The sequence below is a fragment of the Pyrus communis genome, chromosome 13 (genome assembly GCF_963583255.1).
Source record: "Pyrus communis chromosome 13, drPyrComm1.1, whole genome shotgun sequence".
NCBI classification, from domain to species: domain Eukaryota; kingdom Viridiplantae; phylum Streptophyta; class Magnoliopsida; order Rosales; family Rosaceae; genus Pyrus; species Pyrus communis.
This window is the reverse complement of record NC_084815.1, coordinates 8,976,269-8,983,916: the sequence shown is the minus strand read 5'-3', so window position 1 is coordinate 8,983,916 and position 7,648 is coordinate 8,976,269.

Genomic DNA, 7,648 nt, shown 5'->3' with positions numbered 1-7,648 from the left:
AATACGTGGTTTTTGCATATTGACAGAGATGGAGCTGCGATGTGAAATTGGAACGAAAAAATGGAAGGTCTGTCATAATGTCAGTAAGAAATGGGGAAGACAAAGGATAGCAGTGAGATATTAAACGGAAAAAGGCTTGCAGTTAGGGCAAAATCGGAAACTAATTGTTTGGGCCATTTTAATTAGACTAGTTTGGCGTTGAGTGTTGTCCTTATTATTAAATAAACTTATTACATATTTTTGGTTAAAATCCAAAGTTTTGGAAGACTTATCATTAGTTTTTCTTTTTTTGTACATGATTCCTCAACCATAGTGTATGTTTATCATACGCCTAATTATTTGTCACATGTCATTTCACTTAACTTTAGTTAATTTTTTTTAATTGAAAAAGTAATATTTAATGTGAAATTTAACTAGAATTAAGTGAAATGACTCGTGATGGATGATTTAGCGTACGAGAGACTTTTTACTGTGATTGAAATACGAGATGATACACCACGCATTATTATACAAATGGTGGGATATGTGTGTTAAAAAGTTAACAACTTAAAAAATAAAATTTCCTAACACTTATATAAAAATAAGTGGTGTATTGCCGTGTTTTGATCACAGTAAAGATTATCTATAATTGTACGCTGAACATACTCTATATTTACAATGGTGATCTAAAATGTTTGCATTTGTGAATTGTGAGAGTGAGTTGATCCCCATGTTTGGTAAGGCCATCTTCAACCGAAGGGTCCATAGGGTCAGAGGGCTAGGCCAGAAGGCTTTGGAATTTGAGAGGGCCCCACAGAATCGGAGAGGGCTAGAGGGCTGGAGGGCTGGCTACAAATAGCCAGCTAGTTAGCCCGGGGTTGGCCAGAAAATTTAGCTTTCCCTGTCGGTTAACCGACAGGAATGCTTAAGAAAAAAAATTCAAATGCAACGGCGAGCTGACGTCAGCTAGCCGTTGCATTTGAATTTTTTTTTTTTTTATAGTTTTATTATTATTTTTTATTTACAAAATTTTTTGACACACCCCGATCGAGATCAGGGTATGCTGGCCGTCACGTGGAAGTGACGTAACCATGTGCACAATGCGGAAGCTAATAAAATAATAATAAAAATAGTACGAATAAATAAAATCCATCTTTATACAAAGTAATAACATACATGTGCAAGCGCAAGTGTGAAAACAAAGTTCAGAGCACGAAGACCTAATGCAGTCTGGGAGAAAACAACACTACAAAAGCACACTCGAAGGTGGTCCTACACTGGTAACAATCTGTCAGATATGCCGGGGAAATCCTTAGGGAAGCCACCAAAAGTGCTAGCCAACTAGAACCTGGAGGGGCGCAAAACAAAAAGTGTGAGTGGGCAAAAACAAAGCTTTTCAAAAACCATTTCATAAACGAGTTCTAACCCCTCGCCGTAAAACTTGTATACTTCCCAGAAAAGTAGAATATACATATATATATAAGTCATGCTCAGAAATATGCCATGTCAAATGTCTCTAAATAGAATGCAAGTGCTCAGGAATGTCAAATCAATGCCATGTAATCTGTCAGCCGGAGTCACCTAACGTGACCTGTACGGCTGAATCTAGAGCTCAAATCTCCATCTCACTAACTACACCTGCACACGAGTCGGAACCACCTAAAGTGGTCTGTACGACAGGACTGGGTGTAATATAAGTACGCTCAAGTGTTACGATCATGATAGGGGCATATTTATGCACCTTAGTTTAGCTTGTTCTTGTGCATTTATAGTGTTTTTCCTTAGTAAAGTAGTCTTTTAAGCTAGTTTTATGTATTTTCAGGATTTAAGGGCAAAGTATGCAAAATGATGCATTTTGGAGCCTTTTGGAGCAAATTAGAGCTTGGAATGGATATCATATGCTTGGAGCCAAGAGGATGGACAAAATTGAAGACTTGAAGATAATGATTCCTACTTGAGCAAGGTTTCCTACTTGAAGTAGGAAAGTTAAATCCCAATGGCCTCAAGTTGCAGCAACAAAGAAGTTTTCCAAGTCCAAGAAGGAGAAGAATTCCAAGATGAAGAAGGATTAGCTTTCCTAATCCTAATGCACAAGGTTTTCAGCCACAAAGAGGAGTCCTAAACACTTTAGGACACCTTATCCTAACCCTATAGGGATGCCATGCACTTTACCTTATCTTGGAGGGTTTCTAGAAGCCTTAGATGCCTTATCCTATCTTTGCCGTGGGTTTTATCCAAATCCCCTTAGTTTTTAGGCTTTCTAGAAGCCCTAACATTATCCCTACAAAGGTGCCGCACCCTTATCTCTTTTTCCCTACAAATTTGGCCCTTAAAACATGATTCTAGGAACCTTATCTTATCTCCTACAAAGGTGGCGCCCCAAATCCTTCTAGAAATGCCAATTTCTGCCACAAAACACTTTGTTTCTAGAACCCTAAAAATCTGGCGCCTCTATTCCTTTTCCTTTGGGGGTTCCTACCTTCTAGATGGCCTATTCCTTATGGGTTTTGATTTCCTTGTCATCTTCAAATACTTAGTCCTTTTTCCTTGCTGATTTAGAAGGGATTTTGCACAATAAATAAACCCCTTGCCGTGCCATTTAATGACCACCACAACGGTGTGCGACAAGATCTACCATACAATGCCTCAAATGGTGCCATGCCGATACTCGAATGAAAGCTGTTGTTGTAGGAAAATTCCATTAAATCCATCCGTTTGTGCCAAGCATCACCAAACTGTAACACCGAAGCTCGCAACATATCCTCCAAAGTTTGAATGGTTCTCTCTAACTGTCCATCCGTCTGAGGATAATACGCCGTACTATAAAGTAGTCTCGTACCCAAAGCTTCTTGAAATGCCACCCAAAACTTAGATGTAAATCTTGGATCACGATCCGAGACAATACTCACAGGGACACCATGGTACTTCACGATCTTTGAGATGAACAACTCAGCTAATCGGCCCAAAGGATACTTTTCCCTTACTGGAATGAAATGTGTTGACTTAGTAAGCCGATCAACAATCACCCAAATGCCGTCAAAACCATTATGTGTACACGGAAGCTTGTACACAAAATCCATAGTAATGTTTTCCCATTTCCACAGTGGAACGGGAAGCGGCTGCAACAACCCAAACGGCTTCTTCCTTTCCACTTTAACTTGCTGACAAACAGCACACCTACTCACATACTCAACTATCTCCCTCTTCATACCCGGCCAATAATAAAATGGTCGAATGGTATGATACATTTTAGTAGCTCCTGGATGCATAGCGTAAGCTGAGATATGTGCTTCATCAAGAATTGCTTTCTTTAAATCCAAATTATTAGGCACAAACATCCTACCCTCCTGCATCAGCATGCCATCCGAATCACGAACTCTGAGGTCTCTCCTCCTCCCTCGATCTCGAGCTTGGATCAATTCTTGAGTTTCCCTATCAGCCACCTGAGCTTCAAGCACCCGATTGACTAAAATTGGTCTAACTTGAAAATTAGCAAGTATAGCGTACAACGCATTGATACGGCCCTCAGACTTCCTGCTAAATGCATCAGCCACAACGTTTGCACGACCAGGGTGATAATCAATCGTGCAGTCATAATCACTGAGCAGCTCCATCCACCTCTGCTGACGAAGATTAAGATCCTTCTGCGTAAAAAGATACTGAAGACTCTTATGATCTATAAAGATCTTACATTTCTCTCCATAAAGGTAGTGTCTCCACAATTTCAACGCAAAGATAATGGCGGCTAACTCCAAGTCATGTGTAGGGTAATTCAAATCATGAGGTTTCAGTTGTCATGAAGCATAAGCAATTACCCTACCATGCTACATCAACACACATCCCAGACCATTCAAAGAAGTATCACTATAAACCTCGAAATCACCACTATCGTCCGGGAGTGCCAAAACAGGTGCATGAGTGAGACAATACTTCAACTGCTGGAAACTCTGTTCACACTTATCATCCCACTCAAATTTAACGTCTTTCCTCGTTAGTCTCATCAGTGGTAAAGCAATCACAGAAAAATCCTTAACAAACCGTCGATAATACCCTGCCAAACCAAGGAAACTCCTCACCTCAGTGACGGTTCGCGGTTGTTCCCATTTCTCCACAGCTGCCACCTTTTGAGGATCCACCAAAATACCCTGAGCTGAAATGACGTGCCCCAAAAACGCAACTTGGTCTAACCAAAACTGGCACTTGCTAAACTTAGCATACAATTAGTGCTCCCTCAACCTTTTCAACACCAAAGTAAGATGTCGAACGTGCTCCACTTTAGACTTAGAATACACTAGAATGTCGTCGATGAAAACAATAACAAACCTATCCAAATATGGCTGGAACACCCGGTTCATCAAATCCATAAAAGCAGCTGGTGCATTCGTCAATCCAAATGGCATAACCAGGAACTCGTAATGACCGTAATGAGTCCTGAACGCCGTTTTAGGAACATTATCCCTACTAATCTTCGGCTGATAATATCCAGACCTCAAGTCAATCTTGGAGAATACATAAGCACCTCGAAGCTGATCAAATAAATCATCAATACGCGGCAACGGATAACGGTTCTTAATCGTTACCCGATTTAATTGCCTATAATCAATACATAGCCTCAAAGTTCCGTCTTTCTTTCTCACAAACAACACTGAAGCTCCCCAAGTTGAAGTACTAGGCTGAATAAAACCCTTATCCACTAATTCCTGCAACTGAACTTTCAATTCCCTCAACTCAGCGGGAGCCATACGATAAAGAGTCAAGGAAATAGAATTAGTACCTGGAAGCAACTCAATGGTGAACTCCATGTCTCGGTCTGGCGGCAAACCAGGTAAATCCTCAGGAAAAACATCGGGAAAATGTCTGACTACCCTTACATCCTCCACTCTACTAGGAGCAGCCTCATCCAACACCACATGAGCTAAGTACCCCTGGCAACCTTTAGATAACAACCTATTCGCTCGCATAGCAGAAATAACGCCATGTGTCACCCCACTCTGCTCGCCCACAAAAGTAACCACAGGTAATCCAGGACGATGGAACGAAACTATTTTCCCGTAACAATCAATATTGGCACAATTGAAATGCAACCAATCGGTGCCCAGAATCACATCAAAGTCAACAATATCCAACGGGATAAGATCAGTTGGCATAACAACATCCTCCACTATCATTGGACATCCTGGGTACACATGATCTACAATACATCTCTCCCCTCTAGGCATAGCGAACTCTAAATCATACCCTAGAGGTGTAGGGCGAGGTTGCGTCACTTGAGCAAATGTATGAGAAATCACAGAATGTGTAGCACCATAATCAATTAATACTTTAGCAAAATAACCAAGGATATTTAACGTACCCATGATCAAATCTGGATTGTTTTGAGCATCATGCAGAGAAATATTATGAATACGCCCCTGGGTCTGCTGCCGTCCACCTCGACCTCTACTCGTCTGGCCACCACGACTCTGAGTGCCACGCCCCTGACTGGGCTGACCAGACTACCTCGAAGACCCCGCACTACTCGTAGCAATCTCCCCCTGCTGAATATGTCCTCCCTGAAACCACTGAGACCCGCCTGCTGGAACTGGACGATACAACATATAACCACCAGAATACTAGGGATAACCACCCTGAGAATATGGGTCCTAGGGATATTGATATTGTCCCGAGGCATAAGGAACAGCATCGCCCTGATAGTAATAGGCACCACCTCGACCTGTCTGCCCATAACTACCAGGACCAGGAATCTGCTGAATCGGTACAGGTGGCGACAAGAAAGTCTGCTACGACTTCTGCTAACTCTGGAGACAATTTGCAGCCCGGTGTCCCATCTGCCCACAAGTAAAGCAACCACTGCTGCCTCGCCTACACTCACCAAAATGTCAATTATTGCACCTGCGGCAAACTGGGGCCCTACCTCTACCAGCATCACTCTGTCACTGGCCTCTAGCACCACCAGCAAACCTACCTCCACGTCCCTAACCAGTGGCGCTAAAGCCACCGCTAAAAGAGCTAGAACTAGTGCCACCCTTCTTGAAGTTCTGGGTCCTACGAGGTCCGAGCGACGCCTGACCCTTGCCCTTATCATCATTCCTCTGATTTCCGTCTTTCTCTTCCTCCTCACTCTAGCTCGACATATTTTCTGAATCCTCAATTCTCAGCAGAATCTCGTAAAACTCCTGGTAGGTGTCACAAGGGTTAGTAGTTGCCATCGAACGCCACTTCTTCTTAGTGCCTAAACGGAAACGACGAAGCATCTCCGCCGGATTACCAGCAACATCTGGATGATAGCGAGACAAATCAGTGAACCTCTGGTAGTACTCATTTGCTATCAACTTCCCCTGTCTTAACTTAGTGAATTCCTGCTTCTTGCGGTCAATATACTCAGGAGGCACAAACCTTCTCCTGAACAACTCTCGAAATACATCCCAATCAATCTTCTCAGCTGGAGTCAAACGACGAAGTTCCTGCTCCCACCAGGATGCAGAATCCTTACCCAAAAACCACGATGTCGTCTCTACCCACTTCTCGACAGGAAGATTCCCCTAATTATGCAAAACACGAAAAGTCTTCTCAATATGTCCTAACCACCGCTCCGCACCCTCATAACCCTCGTTGCCTTCGAACTTATTCAACTTCAAATTATACATAGTCTCCAGAGGAGTCCTCTGGGGAGGGCGGAGCGCTAAATGAATAGTTGTAGCGATAGCTTCCCCCAGCTGAGCTACATCGGGAAACTAGGCTCAGCAGAGCGACGTGGTTCCCGACGAGGCGGCATAATTCCTACAGAAGACACCAAAACCATTAGAATACTCACAAAAGTACAGGACTGCCAAACCTAGGCTCTGATACCAAACTGACACACCCCGATCGAGATCAGGGCATGCTGGCCGTCACGTGGAAGTGACGTAACCATGTGCACAGTGCGGAAGCTAATAAAATAATAATAAAAATAGTACGAATAAATAAAATCCATCTTTACACAAAGTAATAACATACATGTGCAAGCGTAAGTGTGAGAACAAAGTTCAGAGCACGAAGACCTAATGCAATCCGGGAGAAAATGACACAACAAAAGCACACCCGAAGGTGGTCCTACACTGGTAACAATCTGTCAGATATGCCGGGGAAATCCTCAGGGAAGCCACCAAAAGTGCTAGCCAACTAGAACCTGGAGGGGCGCAAAACAAAAAGTGTGAGTGGGCAAAAACAAAGTTTTCAAAAACCATTTCATAAACAAGTTCTAACCCCTCGCCGTAAAACCTGTATACTTCCCAGAAAAATAGAATATACATATATATATATATAAGTCATGCTCAGAAATATGCCATGTCAAATGTCTCTAAATAGAATGCAAGTGCTCAGGAATGTCAAATCAATGCCATGTAATCTGTCAGTCGGAGTCACCTAACATGACCTGTACGGCTGAATCTAGAGCTCAAATCTTCATCTCACTAACTACACATGCACACGAGTCGGAACCACCTAAAGTGGTCTGTACGACAGGACTGGGTGTAATATAAGTACGCTCAAGTGCTACGATCACATGAAGGTTGGGCGAATAATCGCAGGTCACCTACGAGTCGGAACCACCTAAAGTGGCTTGTACGACAGGACTGTGCACTTAACTTGGATCCAAGATGAGTGTGTGGTGCGGGAGGTGAACATCACG